At 41.8% G+C, this 13,887-nt stretch overlaps 1 long non-coding RNA gene and 1 pseudogene across 1 annotated transcript; both read right to left on the bottom strand.

Moving 5' to 3' along the window:
- Positions 1-1,886: 1,886 nt before the first annotated feature.
- Positions 1,887-4,869, bottom strand: LOC149388716 (uncharacterized; annotated as a pseudogene).
- A 3,186-nt stretch (positions 4,870-8,055) lies between these two features.
- On the bottom strand, positions 8,056-9,204 carry LOC149388715 (uncharacterized). The gene is made up of 3 exons (XR_016300722.1): positions 9,025-9,204; positions 8,609-8,784; positions 8,056-8,137 (listed from the first exon to the last, which is right to left on the bottom strand). It is a non-coding gene; the product is annotated as an uncharacterized LOC149388715 (long non-coding RNA).
- Between the last annotated feature and the right edge of the window lie 4,683 nt (positions 9,205-13,887).

Here is a 13,887-nt window from a genome sequence, read left to right as displayed (position 1 = left end):
TCAGACTGACTGTTAGTCCCGAATAACGTGATTGTTAGTCTCGGATAACGTGACTGATTGTAAGCCTTTTAAAACGAATTTTTAGTCTCGGATAAACTAATTTCTAGATTGAATTTTAGTCTCAGATAACATAATTTAGGGACCGATGTTTAGTCACTGTTCCATTTCTTGCTTTGTCTTTGATGTAGAGCTTTCGATACTGATTTTCACTCTCCAATACAGTGGCATCTGTTACTGTTTATTTAGTCTCGTCATGATGCTTTGGAGACTAATTTTTAGCTCTAAATATAATGCTTCTAAGACAAGCATTTATGTATACAAGACTAATTTTTCAGTTTCTAAAAAAATCAGAGTACATAAGAATCTAAAATAAGCTTCATTAGAATAGCTTTCGTACCTATAAATTCGTAAATAAATTTATAATAAAATCATGCATAATCGTCAAAACAATATTCATGAAAAACTAAGAATAAAAAAACAATCCAAATATATCCAAATCTCTACTGCAAAAAATATATAAGATAAATGAAATATTAAAGTTGAATCCGACATCCACGATTTACTAACGCTCTTGACCTGGTATGCCGTTGGAGTTCTCATTTCTTTGATCACCACTTCCTTCATTGCTCGTGTAGATGAAACCATGGTCGAGTCAAAATCATCAAACTTAGTAGCTAGATATTCTTGTAGTCAAAATCATCAAACTTATAAATTACATACATAGATGTGTATATTTCCAGCTCTATTTCACAATAAGATTTTCAATCCTACACTAAAACAAATATTTAAACAGATAATTTTTTATTAAAAAAAAAACTTACCGGCAACGAGTAACTTTAGGAAGAGTAGAACAGAGGCGGCAACGGGCTCGGCAGCGGACAGCTTTATGAACAAGCTTTGTAAAAAAAAATTAGAACGTTATCTAAGAAGCAAATTTACATATGTTACGTGTATATTTCCAGCTCTATTTCACAATAATGTCTACGAGATTGATCATTAAGACAGATTAATCCCTTATATTTAAACGGTGTTTAGTTTCATTTACGGAAGACTCTACGAGACTCCAAGATATTCACAGCACAAATGGCAATGTCAACTCAACATATCAAGTCTAAATTAAGAAAATTAGAAATTCATATGCAACATGCAGCAAGTTAGTAATCGTTCCAGGTAGAGAAGCACATGAAACAAGGAGTAAATATTAGCATTAGGTTATCATTGAGAAAGCCACAAAACCTTATAATCATAAAATCGTGGATAGAAATCTTTGTCTAAAACCATAAACAATTCATGTCAAATTAATATTCATATGCTCTATCATGTTTGTTTATTTTAATTCTGTGTGTAATGCTTGAATTCGATTAGATACCGTGTTCATGATATTAGGATTGCTTAATGCTCGGAAGAGATTATGTTAGTCGTGGACAAGGATTAATTTACCGGGATACATTCCTAGGTTAGACATAGTTAGGCTGTTTCGGAGTCGTGTGAACGTTCTTGTTTTTAATGCTAACCGTTGTTTTTAGAGGTTGAGATCGAGTGTTTTTAGAGGTTGAGATCGAGAGAAGATATCCCGGCATAGATAAGATTTTAGAACACACGAGTTTTTTTGGTACGCTGACAAAGACTAGAACTGGTCGTACTCATAAACATGCAATGCCTATCAGAAGCTTTAAGTTTTTGATCAAGTCCTAACACAAGTCAACGAAATATTAGGTTTACCCAAGTGACAAATTTGATTACGTGTCGTGGCTTTAACAAGCTTCCAGCTCAGCTAACTCAACCAAGCCCTTTTGTAGTCCTAATAAATAAATAAACAAACCCACACTTTTCAAAGCGAAGGTAACTTTCACAGAAGAAGTAATCAGGAAAAAAGATAAGAACCTTTTTTCATTTACTATAAGGGGTAACAAAACAGTTGCATCGTCATGATAATAATAATAATATCATCAATGCAAAAGTAGAAGGGGATTCATAATCAAATAATTTATTTTGGACAGCCAGAATCTAGGGCAAAAGCTCAATATAAAAATATCAAATAATTGGGACCCCAAGGAATAGTATATCCAACAAATAGCATTGGAGAAGTTGAAAAACAGAGAAGAAAAAAAATATGAATATGGTGGTAATTTATGCTGATCTGAAGAAACTCACCGCTATACTATAAGATCAATCAGAGTGTCGGAGAGAAACCAAATATCAGAGGCGATGGAAATCTTGCTATATCGCTCGTAATCCAGCGAGCTCGCGTAGCTTCTCGCAGAGTATAAAAGTTATTGTTGTTTGCGGACCTAACCGTGCAAAAATTGCAAAGCCCCTCATAAAAGATTTGAAACAAATAAATATCCGAGAAAATAACACTTCCAAGTTAAACGTAATGCTATTTTCTCAACACTGAAACGAATGAAAGGTGAAAAGAAGCATGGCATGACCGAGGAAACTCACCCTTTATAAAGGCTTTAGGTCCTTCTGTACGGACTACCTGGAAAAAAACATGCACACACATACTTTGTCAAGTTCAAGAGTTAAGAAATGTGTTCGCTAAATTTTAAAACTGCCGACTAGTAAATCTGGGTCCCGATATCACCAAGCCAACTTAACAGACATAAATTTGAATGTGAAAAGTATAAGAGACAGACACTGCTCTTTGTCTAGTTGCTGTAGGTCAACAATTAAAACCTTGAAAGGAAGAAGAAGAATAATAATAATATAAAAAAATGAACATTTGACGGTTACCTTACATGCACAATGAAATCCATTTCGGTAGTTGCCAACCGTTTTAGATACTCGTTGCAACATGAGGCGGGTTTTGATCATGTCCATGGGAGCTGTTATCAAGGTGCTGATTCCACCAGCAACCAAACTTGAACTTCATCAAAAGCAAAATAATGACCCCAAATGTATAAAAAGTTAGCTAAGTGGTAAACACATTCACCAACATAATAATTAATAATAAAAAAAAGTTTTAGGTTATGAAAATAAATACACAAGAATTAATGCAAGGAAAAAGCATTTTAGTCCGTTTATTAGGCTGGTTTTTCCTTCTCTCTCTCTCTCTAGGCCAGACAAAGTTTATATTTTAACCACAAACAATTTGTTTTAGCCTGAAATTTAATGAATCTAAAAGTTTATGATCTGTTTTTCATACATTTGGAAGTAACACATTTTTCAACATCATGTTGACATGCTCTAGGAGACCATCTTTATCGCAAACTTTTACTTGATTATTATCATTATTACTATTCCAGTTATCTTTAAAACCATTCTAAACGACAATTATAAAAAAAGCACCAACTACAAAGTCAGTAAATATAGAGAACATTAAAACATCGGAAGAAAATGAAAGTGGGTTGAGATGTCATACGCAAGATGAAGATGAAACCCTTCCTCGAGTGATGCCCATCTCACAAGAATCTGCAAAAGCAAAGGTTTTGGGACAAATATTAAAATAAAATAAAAAATTTAAAAAAATGCATAATAGACCAGAAATTCTTTCCAGTGACCAACTAAATATTGGACCGAACGATTTGGAAATTACTTTCCTGGGATACTCAAAGTGAAGAAAAGTAGCGTTGGCTTAGAACTTGACCCGCTTGGTTTCGTCATATGTCGCCAACTGCGATGCCGTCAGCGCAGAAGCTCTGGCCATGGCAGGCCCGACTCCTTTCCACAGAGCCTTCATTCCCTCCTGAGACGCGATTCACCTCAATTCCTCACCCGCTCCTCCTCTGCTCGAGTTCGAACTCATCTGTAACCGAACCTGGTAAAAAGATGAGAATGCATTCAGTTGTGAGAAACGAGGAAATCGAAACAAGACATTCATGAGTAAATAAGATTGCTTATTATAATTTACGTCTGACCTTCAAAACCTCGATTGGGTTGGTCAAAGCAGTTGCGATGGCACCGGAAAACAAACCAGAAGCGATCTTGACGAAGATGTTGGTGGATCCGAAAGCCTGATTACAAGCGTACTTTGAGGGTTCGTACAATCCTAAGCGGAGACCACCGTAAAGAACCGACCTTATTAACGCAGGGCAACAAACTATTAATCTCAATTATGACATTTCAATACCCTAGAACTAGAAATCCACGGACAAAGCTATAACTTTCATTGTCCGTGATTTACCAAGCTGCTAATCCAGGGCAATCGTATAGAAGATTCGTAACAGTGCATCCACTTAATAAACTAATGTACTGTTTATATATATATATAAAAAAAAAAAACCATACATAAGTTCGTCCTATAACCAGTCAAAATGTGTAGATTTCAGCATAATGAATCTTACATTAGACTCAACTACGAAAGTGCATTCACAGCAGGCTATTTTGTATAAACAACACAACAGTGTAGCTAGCCACAATTCGCTATAGGAATAACATAACGACCACGAGGTTCCAACATTGAGAAGAAGAAATTCGATTTACGAGAATCCATAACATATAAAAAGAAAATGAAGTAAACATATATATATATATATGTATACTAGAGGGGAAACGTGCTTCGCACGTGGGGGAGAAGGGGATAGATAATACATGTCGTTTTTCAAACAATTGAAAGAGATTACGAAAAACGACATCGAAACCGAATCAACGAACAAACCATTCATCCAGTTATTACGGTTTCAGAATTTTAGATATTAACAAAACTTCGCGCTCTGTCTTTCTCTATCTCTTACCTACAACAATGGCGGATGAAGAAGTCCCAAAACCTTGCTGGTCCAACATCCTCAAGAGTCAACCAGCCCCGACGTCGAACCCGAGGTCGATGCGCCGACAAGTTCGTCTCCGTTCCCGAGGTCATGGACGAGATCCGAGACCCCTTTTGGCTTCCACGACTCGCCTTCGTCCCCTTCACTCTCCAGACCATCGAGCCCTCGCCGGTATCTCTCAGCAAAGGTCAGTCTTCTAGGGTTCCGGAGATCAAAATCTCAGCTATTGTTTTAATTGGTCGTGTATTTTGTGAAAATCTAGAATTCATTAGGACCTGGAAGCAACATCTTCCGTAGGCCTGGAAGGCAATGATCCGCCAAAAGCAAGAAACCTGGAAGAAGGAAAAAATAACTCATCAAATGACTTATAAATACGAACAGGGACCTAGGTTACATAAAAAAGAATTTAAAAAAAAAGTACCATCAAACCCAATTCTCGATCCACATTTTGGGTTTGTTGTACGAGTTCGGGCTGTACAGATTGCAGTAAAATCCATTGCAAGTGTTGATCTGCAACAAGTCACTCGTTAGAATAATTATAAAAAAAAGGAAAAAAGAGTGTAGAGATCGATGTAATTCATTGGAGAAAACGGTCTCACAGTGGGATCGGGAGTGTCTTCTTGCTGGCACATGACCCACGGAACTCCAGTGTCCATAGCCAAAGCCGTACCCGCCAACCATCTGATGTACGATTTCCCTGAAGCCCCGTACGGCTCCGCAGTGTTTCCATACTCGTTCTCAATGATTAAAAAATTCTAAATAAAAAATGAATCAAACTTGAGAAAAGATAATGGGTCCGCCCTGTGAAGCGTAGAGCTTCTCTTGCTTCACCAGGCTGATTATCTTACCGGTGAATCGCTTCATTCAGCCTGAAAATAGATAAAAAAAAAAAAAAAAAAAAAAAAAAGAATGTATAGCTTAGTTTTAGACATAGCAAAGAATCAAACAAGTGAAAGACAATTGGAAGAAGAAAAATATGAGAACCTGACCTTCTAACCTTCTAAGGACCGTTATCAGTTCGAAGCTCGACTTCAGGGATGAAATGCAGCTACACATGGAAACCAATGTTGACATAATTTGAATCAAAACAACGATAGATATATCTTCTAAATTCTAATTAACCCAAACTGAAAAACAGTGAGAGAATTTAATACATTACTAACCCATAGCTCCACTCAGCACAAACATAAGGACCGAACCGTAAATGCACATACATACCAGCCTCACCCATGGCCTTGACGAACCGAACAGATCTTTGTTTCCTTTGAAATCATACTGGAAGAAGAGCACGATTATCGAAGAGAAGCATAAAAAAGGCATTTCTATTTCAGGGAGAAAAAAAAACAGAGTGCTAATCATGTTTCATTGTAAAATTTTAAATTAACATGGCCTCGACTTGGCTCGTGAATGTTCCATAAAACGTCTGTCTCGATCACATTAAGACCAAAGGAAAGAAAAAGAAGAAAAAGCTAAACATACATATAGTTGCACAAAGTAAACATATACATAATTTGTACAAACCATTACTTACTCCGCACAATCAGAAGAAGAAGAAATCATAACCATGAACACGCCATTAAATATCATGAGAACGAACTCTTAAAACTTGCACATGTTTCTTCAAGTACCATCGTGCGATCAGGTCTATTCTCTTGATATCTCCAGATTGTTCAGCCATTTATTAACAATAAGTCATGTCCAGTCTTAAAGCTTAGCTTAAAAGTCATGTCCAATTAAGCACTGAACAATTAACACTAAATATAGCTTATGAAGCTTCCACTTACAGACCATAAAAAATTAGCGCACTGGAACTGAAATTCAACGATTTCAAAATAATAATAAAAATGGTCTATGATGATCAACTCTGATAATATAATTAAAAAATATAAGAGAGCAACGAGAGAGGGATAATCGCCAAATAAAAAGGGCCTATATTTGTCCTAAAAAAATCCCCTAAATCAGCAACATCTATGGAAGAAACTGACAATTTCTTAACCTAATCTTGAATCCACACGAATAACTATTGATCGAGATATACGCCAAATTGAATTTGAAGTGAATATGTTTAACCACAAGGAATACGTATTTTAAAATCATACAAACTCAATATCCAGCATTACAGAGAAAAACTGTGAGTTCATGCATAAAACTAAAAGAAACAAATATAAAGTTTAAGGAGTAAAACAGTCCAATTCATATATTTATCTAAAATAATTTCCTAACAAATATGAAAGCCTAATATTTAGAATCACATATCAGCTAACTCTTTGTCCGCTACAGCAGTAAACTAAATAGATAAGCAAAAAAAGAAAAAGAAAATTGAACCCAAGACACCCAGCTAATAAAGATTACCTAAGGTTTTGTTTTTCCGGCAACCTTAACAATAACGGAAAAAATAAAATCTACCTAGACAAAATTATAATTTCTTTTAAGAATGATATCTCGTCTAACCAAAATTTCATGGTAATCTTATATCCACTACCCCTACTTCTTTTATAAGGATCAAGTTAAATGCAAAACCTACACATTCAGTTAATAGCGATGCCAAAAATTACAATATAGGCTTAACCTATACCCTTTACATACAAAATTTTCAACTCTTAGACGAGGAAAAGCCCTCTGATTCAGACAAATCAGACAACGCTGGTAACAGGCCATGAATCAAAGCCATATTAAATAACTGAACAAATCAGAAGACAAAAAAAAGACTCACGCTTGGGCGAAGGCCTTGAGGAAATGAAAATCCTGAGCGATGTAGGTGGTGGAAAGGATCGAGCTTGAGATTGCCGGAGGCGAGAGAGACTGCGAAAGAAGTGTACATATCGAAGACCGATTCCCGGCGGAACTTGATCCGGCAACGCCGCGCGAGGCTGACCTATCTGTCGATCGACATCACCGATGACGACTTCGATGCAGCTATCACCATCGCTTCCGGTGATGGCGATCTCCAGGCCGAGTCCGAGTCGCGGCGAATGAGCCGTGGGGGGCGAAGAAGCAAAATCAAGCAAGAAAATCAAAACCTGTGAAAGAGAGGAAGAAGAGTCAAAATCGGAGAATGGCCTTCATTAAAACAAATTGCTTATTTAAGGATTTACTTTGACCCTAACGCAGTCTTTTTTCATCTCCCACCAAGTCTTATTACCATAGTTTATAAGGCTTTTTTTAGTCTTGACTCTTGAGTATTAAACATCAGCTTTCTTATCAACCTCAATATAAAACAAGCGCATCATCTGCTTTTCAAGTACAAGTTGTTGAGCAAGAAATATTAAGTTTGTAAATTTAATAGCTACATGAGTAATATTTATACTGATGAAAAACAAAACTTTTTTTTTATGAAAAGTACCAGGTCAGTCTTGAATATTGCCTCACAGGCACCATAAAGAGACTCTGAGGCAGTACCAGCAACCAAAAAATCTTTTGCCAATTCCCTGCATAAACAGGCCATAGAAGTATCTGAAATACGATCAAAAAACAAATGGCGCACTTTATATTTCGATTTCTGGCATTTGAAGCTGAATTCTTTGAATTGAGCACATATATTACGCATAGGAACCTAGTACTCTGCAGTAAAACAATAATAAAGTTTAATTTGAAAATTCGAAGATACCAGCAAACTATAAAACCATGAAAAAACAGCTAAATCAAATATCCAGTAATAGTTGTTTTTATTTTTAATTTCAGTTTAATATTTTGTTCTTCAACAAACACATATAATATGTTGATTTTATCAGTAATATAAAAAAATATTCGAAATAGAAGTAATAGCGAATCCAGGAAAACAAAGTTAATCAGCAACTACGATTAACCAAACAGCTACAAAGAAAATAATCATTGGCCAAGACTCAACCTCAGAATCAAAATCACAACCCTAAATATATAATTCTGAAATTTGAGACTACCTCTTTTCTTTGCGACTTCGCGGTTAGAATCTTCTCAATCACCTCATCGTGTTCAATTCCTCGCTTCCTTAGTTCTCGTTTTTTCTTTCTCGCTGTCTCTCTGTCTTCCTCTACAGCTGCCTCTCTCTCTCTCTCTCTCTCTTCCTGGGCGATATTTTTCTCTATTTCGTTGCGCTCTGCTTATGGAATTGTATCAAGAAAATTGGATAAATAAGGGGTGTAGTTGTGGTGGTGTAAATGCTATACTATATTTGCCAATTCAACACTAAGAAGACACATGGATTACTTTGATAGTGAACACTATGCTTTTATGTATGCCTACGCAAATCCAAACAACCACGATTTCGGAATTCCCCAAATCAGATGCCAATATCAAACCTTAGAAATAAAAATTATAAAACCCCTAATTTACAAACCTAAAAGTCTGGAAGCCGATGACGAAGACAACGGAATCGGGCGACCGAGATTCTTCGGAAGCGTCGTTTGAGCGCGAGGACAGAGAGACAACAGGCGAGAGGGAGAGATGGCGGCGCACGGTCGCTGGTCGCGCAGTCGGCAGAGGCACGCGCGCAGTCGGGGTCGGCGCTCGCGCGGGAGAGAGGAAGAGAGGACGAAGGAGAGGAAGAGGGGGAAAGGGTGGTGGCGTTGTTCAGGAGAGAAGGGCCGAGAGTCGGTGAGAGAGAGAGGAAGAGAAAGACAGCGGTGAGGTGAGGTAAGGGAGAGAGGCGGTGAGGAAGAATGGAGAAGAAGAAATAAGGGCATGTTTGGTAGAAAATAAAAGTGAGAATGGAATGTGAATGGGAATAAGAACGGTAATAGTAATGGAATGCTAAATACTTTTCATCTATTTGGTTTGTTTTTCCTAATCCCAAAACTTTAGAATGGAATGAATGAAATTTTACCAAAATACCCTCATTTCTCATCTTCTTCATTTTATTAAAAATATTATTCACCTGTTTTTCAGCAGGAAGAGTCTCTGCGTAAAAAAAATTGTATCTCTTCCTAAACCTGAAAATACGAGTTACAAGAACAAACTTTTGAGACGAAACCTAACCGGATCAAATCTAAACATATCCGAAAAAAAAAAACACAATGACTTACCCATCGTTATCGAGATTACCACATAAAGACTCAAAACGTAGATCTCGGGTCATCTGAGAATGAAAAACACAAGCTGTACTCATAGGAAGAAATAGATATACAAAAATACAAAATAAACTTATTGTACTGAAGGATTAGGAACGGCGGCGACGAAGTGACGTGTGGGTGTAGGAGGGTTTCGGGTTTCTCCACAAGAGTCCGTCACGGCGGCGACGAAGCGACGGAGGATTAGGTTTTTTTTTTTTTTTTTGGTTTTCCTTCGTCTGATGTTTTGTTTGAAAAATATGAGTGGGGCAATTTTGGGATATTAAATTGTTACCGATGGAATGAGTGATTCATCTCTATTTAATTAAGTAAACCAAACAATATATTTGATTCCATTCCATTCCATTCCGGCCTGATTCTAAAGTGAATCATCAATTTGATTGGACAAAATAAGATGAACAGTAAATAACGATATGTACTTATAATATAGGAGAGATATACCAATAGGATGATGTCGGTGTAGTCAATGCAGATTCGCCATTTTCCGTTCGACTTCTTCACCATGACCACATTGGAGATCCAGCTCGGGAATTTGGCCTCGCGGACGAACTTGGCGGTGATTAACTTCTCCACTTCCTCGCTGATCGCGAGGTATCTTTTTGGGTTGAACGACCTTCTCTTCTGGATTTTCCCCTTCTCTCCGAGGAGCACGTTGAGCCGATGAGAGATGATCTATGGGTCGATCCCGGCATGTCCGCGTGCATCCATGTGAAAACGTCTTTGTGTTCTCGGAGGAATGCTTTGAGTTGGTCTTTTAATTCGGCTGGCAGGTGCGCTCCGATCATGACGACCTGTTCGGGGTTGGCATTGTCGAGTATCACAGGCACGAGATCGCTAGACGCCTCTACTTTCTTGGTGTCGGCTTCTTCTCGTGGGTCCAGGTCCTCGAGTTCTTGCGCCTTGTTGATCTCGCCTGGGAGGTCATCTCCGACCTGACATATGACCCCTACCATGGCGTTGCCTTTCCTGATGCGGGACCCCTGGACGTGGCATGCCCTGGAGTCGGCTTGGCTTCCTCGCATCACCCCTACTCCTTTCGGTGTCGGGAATTTCATGAGGAGGTGGTATGTTGAGGTGACTGCGCGGAGTCTGTTGAGCGTCGGTCGCCCTATGATGACATTGTGAGCAAAAGGTCGATCCACAATTAGGAAATCCACCAGGCGCGTGACCTGGGCTCCCCCCTCCTGTCCAAATGTGATTGGGAGGCTTATGGAACCTTCCGTGTAAATGCACTCTCCTGCAAACCCGAAGAGCGGGGTCTTGACTGGGGTCGGGCGGATTTCTCCAAGGTCTATCCGGTCAAGGGCAGTCTTGAACAGGATGTCGGCCGAGCTCCCGTTGTCAATGAGAATCCTCTTCACCATATTGTTTGCTATCTGCGCTTTGACAATGATGGCGTCGTTGTGCGGATGCATCACCCGGCGGGCTTCCTATTCGGTGAAGTAGATCGTTTCGAACGGCGTGGCCGGGCAAGTGCTCTGGGTGAGATTGATATGGTGGGATAGGCCCTCTCCGGCCGCCGCCCGAGCATAGTTTTTTCGCTCGTGCGCGGTATCCCCCGTTTCTGGCCCTCCAAATATAGTGGTCACCAAGTTGAGTGGGGCGTTGGCCACGTTGCCTCGGGTGTCGTTGTTGTTGCTTCCACCCGCGACAACTTCTTTCCCACGTTCCTGCCGCCTGTCGTTTTGGGGAACCTGCCTCCTCGGCACGGGGGTCCGGATTGACGACCATGGCCATCACGAACTCCTTCAGCTCGCCATTCTGGATGTGATTTTCGATCTGCCTCCTGAGCTCGATGCATTCGGCGGTGAGGTGACCGTGATCTTTGTGGAAATGGCAGTACTTGTTCTTGTTGCGTTTCGAGGGGTCCTTCGCCAAGGGTCGGGGCTCGGTGAACATTTCCTAGGTGCAAGGCCAGAATTCGATCCGGTGTCGTTTTGAGTGGTGTGAAGTCGGTGTTCCTCTGGAACTTCTCGACTAGTAGGGGTCTCTGTCTTGGCGGGGGTCGGACGTTCGAGACCGCGGTGTTGGGGCTCCGGCTCTTCTTTCTTCGCTAGTCGTCGTCGACCTCATCCTCGTCCTTACGCCGGTTTCCCCTCTCGCGGATTCTCCGACACTTGTAGTACTCCTCGATGGAGATATCCTGGGTGGCTTGTGATATGAGCTCTGTCATCGTAGCAGGTCGCTGCTTTACCAGCGACGTCAAAAGGTCGCCGGTTCGTAGGCCATCAATGAAGGCGTAGACAGCGTCGCCATCCTCGTAATCGTCCACCTTGTTGGACTCCTCGATGAACCGATTAAGGTAGTGTTGGAGCGTCTCGGAGCCGCACTGTTTGATCGTTAGGATGTATGATTTTTCCTTTCTCTGGATCAGTGAGGCGGAGAAGCAAGTGAGGAACCTCTCCCGGAGGTCTTCGAATGATTGCACGGACCCTCGTCCGAGCCTTTGGAACCACTCGAACTTGGTACCGGTGAGGGTGATGCAGAATGCCTGACACATTGTTGACGGGGATTGTCCCGCCATCCTCATGTTGGTCTGGTACTGGTGAATGTGGTAAAGAGGGTCTGTGCTTCCGTCGTAGAGCGGCATGACGGGCGGGCGGAAGCTTCCCCCAGTGTAGTCAGCGAGTACGTGTGCCGCGAATGACAAAGTCACGCCCTCAATCATGCTTCTCACCAAGGGGGTTCTTGTATGCGCCGCTCGCAGCTCTCGGACTTCCTCCCTTAGCACGTTGACCATGTTGGTCAACTCGTCGTTCCTGACCTGCGTAGCGGCCGGCGTGAACCTAGTGGTGCGCCCTCTCTCGTTCGATGCCTGGGTGACGTGCAGCGCCGGAGGCGTCGGAGTTGTCGTAGCCGGGGGAGCAACCTCATGCGGCTCATGGGTCTCCGGGGCAGGCTGGCGCCTAGGGATCTCCCATCTTGCATTGAGGTGGCGCCTCAAGTCCACGTTTGGCTCTACACGCCCTGGCGACCTGGCGCGTCGCGGCAGTGAGAATCTCCTCGCGTCCCCACTGTCGGCGACTTCCTCCCCCAATCCTAGACGTTCGAAGGCGGACCTTCGCGACTCGGTCCCTGCTCCGGCTGCAGAGCAGGACGCCTGGGGTAAGGGGGCGCGAGGCTACGCTCGTGGGTCTCTTTGCCCCTCGTCGCGGCGAGTCTCCGAGCGCTGTGGTACCTGCTCGTGGGCCGTCCGTCGCTCCTCTTGGTGGTTGTGTCCGATGTCTTGTATGCTCGGATAGGGCGCGTTGTCCTGACCGTCTTTTTCGTGACTCCCCGAGTAGACATCTCGCCCCCGTCCGCTTCTCTCACAGGCGTGACGCCTCATGGCCCGCTCCCCACTGTCTATTGCGAATTCACTCGCCAGCAAGAATAGACTGTTCTCGAGGCGTTCCATCCTGTCGTCTCGCTCGATGAATACCGACCCGGCGGGGTTCGCCGCATTGGCGGCGCTCGGGTCGGCCGTCGGTACTGCGCCCGTCGATGGACCTGCGCCCGCCGGGGGGGCTTTCTGGGCGCTCGCGTGTGGAGCGCCACACTCTCTGTTCGCCGGGGAGCGCCACTCTCGGAGACGGCTGGGCGGTTCGACATGTTGACTTTTTGATGTAGCGGGAGTTCCTTGGTACCTAAGAAAGGAATGTTTTTGCTGATGGAGAGCCCATACGTGGTTGTTCTCGGGATCCCCTCCTTCTAGCGCCGAAATGTTAAGCCATTTTTTGGTTCAACACTTATGGACACGTGACGTGAGAGGACTTGGCCACGTGTCTTCGAATCTGTGAGATTTGTAATGGGATATTCCTCTTATTGAAAGAAGAATGAGAGAATTGGTTTCTCAAGCTCTTGGACACGATCGTAGAGGGAATATAATTTGGCTCGGGAGCCTCGGGTTTTGAGAGAGAGTGAACCTATCTCTCCCACTCTAGAGAGAATGGAAGGAGATCGTTCCTCGTTTTTGTGTGAAAATATATGAGTGGAGTGGCTTTGATTCTCTTTGTTCTTGATTTCGGTCTCAAAGGTGTTTTTAGTGAGAGAAATAGTTGAATAGGGGTTTTGAGAGAGTCTGGTTAGAGAGAGAAAAAGCAAGCCCTTGATAAGTGTTTGTCTCGGATATTTATAGTGAGGTGGTGGGAGTT

This window comes from Urtica dioica, chromosome 8 (genome assembly GCF_054948205.1).
Source record: "Urtica dioica subsp. dioica isolate 48M chromosome 8, U.dioica_male_clone48M_v1_H2, whole genome shotgun sequence".
NCBI classification, from domain to species: Eukaryota; Viridiplantae; Streptophyta; class Magnoliopsida; order Rosales; family Urticaceae; genus Urtica; species Urtica dioica.
The sequence above is the reverse complement of the archived record's forward strand: the minus strand, read 5'-3'. Positions and strand labels throughout refer to the sequence as shown.